Source organism: Poecilia reticulata, linkage group LG9 (genome assembly GCF_000633615.1).
Source record: "Poecilia reticulata strain Guanapo linkage group LG9, Guppy_female_1.0+MT, whole genome shotgun sequence".
NCBI lineage: Eukaryota > Metazoa > Chordata > Actinopteri > Cyprinodontiformes > Poeciliidae > Poecilia > Poecilia reticulata.
The window spans coordinates 33,690,184-33,692,974 of NC_024339.1; positions in this window are offsets into that span (position 1 = coordinate 33,690,184).

Sequence of the window (2,791 nt, forward strand, 5' to 3'; positions counted from 1 at the left end):
TGTGTGTGTGTGTGTGTGTGTGTGTGTGTGTGTGTGTGTGCCAGGTCAGGCCAATTGACCTGGTGTTGTGAGCGTGTTAGCCTCAGATTGCTAGCGTTAGCCGTGATGTGAGCCGGGAGGTGATGGATGTGTTTGAACGCTCGTTACACAAACCAGCAGGAAACCCTGTGACCCACAGCGACCCGACTCGGCTTTACTGGGTTTAGTTACAAGCATCAGACCAGGAAAAAGCAGCCAAACTGGAAACCAGTCGGTCAGTCCAGGCTGAGAGTCTTACGCTGTTTTTCAGATTTAAATCTGAAACCAAATATGAGCATGAAAATCCAAAAATATAAAGGTGGGAGCACAATGCACAGCTTTTTACCTTATTTATTCATTTTTCTCCAGTTAAGGAGAGTCTGAATTCAAGGATGTCCTTTAATCAGTAAATGGCATCAAGTGATGAAAGACATTCGCCGCCATCTTCCTCCTACCACTTCCTGTCCTCTTCCTCTTTTCCACCACTCACATCTGGTTGTTGATCATTTGACTCAATCTATTGGAGTATTACGAAATCATTTTGATTCAGGATTTTCTTCTCCAAAGGTGTCGAAACAGTAGAGAAACGATGAAATATCAATAATCTGGGATAACAGGGATATTAGTAACTGATCGTTTTCATATCGGTGAATCCCAACCTAAGATAATTTAATTCAACTTTAATTGAACTTTTCACTATTAGGAGTAAATATTGGGTTTCCCGCAGCAGCTTCCCGTTTCCTAAAAGTTTCGGTTCTCTGCTTTCTTTCCAAACTGACTGAGGAAACATGGAGGAGGAGGAGAAACTTTCACAGCAGCTTGTTTAGAAGAAGATCGATGGAGATGCGGCGCCATCCCGGCTCTGATCGTCTCCTTTAGTCCGTCAGAGTGAAGCTGTAGCTCCGCCGCAGCGTTTCAATGCCACCCGACACACATTCAGATTTATAAACGGGACCTGGAGCGTCCGTGTGGGACGGGAGCAGCATCAGTTTCCTCCAGCTAACAAGCAGGATGGATTTGTTCCCGGATCCGGTCCTGACCTGCGATCGGCCTCCTGCGCTCTGAAGCGTATCGACGCGGCGTGAGGCGGAAAACATCCGGCCTGCTAAATGATGAAGCTATGAAAACAGGAAGTCATCTTTCCTCACAAAGCTCTTCCTTTTTTTTGAAAAATTAAGGTGGAAAGCAGGAGACGGATGAGGCTTTAACGTGACGGCGGAGGTCTATGACTGCTATTGAGCGGAGCGCGTCCTTAACAAATGTCCCCATCAGCCGCGGCGGCTGCAGTGAAGCTCGATCAGCCGCCGCTGCTCCTCTGCACAAGATGGATGTGAGCTTGTGTGGCCTATGACAGAGTAATGTGTCCTGGCATGCTAGTTGGGTTTATTAGCAGAAACTAGTTATTTCTGGGCCCCCTGTGAGCGCCGCTGTGTGTGTTTCAGCCGTGATAGATGCTCCTTTCTGCAGCTCCTGTTGATTTCATCCATTTGTCAAGCGGCTGCAGAAAGGGTTAATCAGCTCTCCCTCTCTTTACTCTCTTTCTATTTTTCAGCTTTCAGCCTCCTTCCCTCCGTCTCCTCCGCCTTTCATCCTCCTCTCCGTTCCCACACTCGGACATCATGTCAGTCTTTCTGCTTCCTGCTCGGTTGACCTTTTAATGAAAGTTAAATCCACAGTTTGCTTTTTCTGTGCACAATATTCTCACCTCTGTTTGGTTGATTATGATCAAAACCTGCAGGAAAAGTCAAATATTGTCTGATTGTGGGAATTTTCCAAAAAGAGGATTTAAATTAATACATTTCTTTAAGATAAATTCAAAAAATGTTTTTAAGGGAAACATTGAAACAGTTTTATCACTTTAATTTAGTGTTTATATGATTTATTTTGTGAAATATTAGCATCCAGGTTGAGATCAATTAAAAGTAGGTAAAGTGGATTTTATTTATCAACTTTTATAGATAAAAATAAGACAGATTTATACTTTATCGACTAAAATGGGGGAAATAAATCAAATATTTGCAAAGATGTAAAGAAATCTACATGTTTAAGCTGCTTTTTAAAACAACTATAACTTATAAGTAACTTAATATTTTATTGCATAAATTTACTATGCAATAAAAAATGAAAAGAACTGATAGCTGAAGTTGTTCTGTTTAATTCCAACAAATTATTTATTATTTAGAAAGTTTAGCATGTAAAATAAGAAACTAACTTTTCTCTGATTTCTCCTAAGTTTTTTCTTTCAAATTTAAATCTTAAGTTTTATCATTATTTTGAATAAATCTATTAAACATCGTTCAAGCTGAAGAAATTAATCTTCAGAGTTAAACTTGCAGCTTTAGAGAGACGAGAAAAAAAGACGTTAACATGTTAAGTGACAAATCAAGTGGATAAAAGCAGCGATGAAGAGGAGGGAGCGAAAAACCACAGAAGAAGAGAAGAGAAACAAACAGTGGAGATGAGGAGTAATGGAGCGAAGCCGGAAGACAGAAACACACTCGTCCCTCTGCCATCCATCCATCTCAGCCGGTGGAAATAAGGGCCTCCTCGCTGTCAGCTTGTTATTTTTCATCCCTCCATCCCTCCATCCCCCTCCGCCTCGCTCCCCTCCGTCCTGTCGTCCGCCGGCGGTCTGTCATGTGTGAAGGTATCGATTTGCCAGCGTTTTAACCATCAAACTGCAGCTCCGCTTTTTAAACAATAACTGACGGACGGAGGGAGGGAGGAGGGAGAGAGAGAGAGAGAGAGAGAGAGAGAGAGAGAGAGAGAGAGA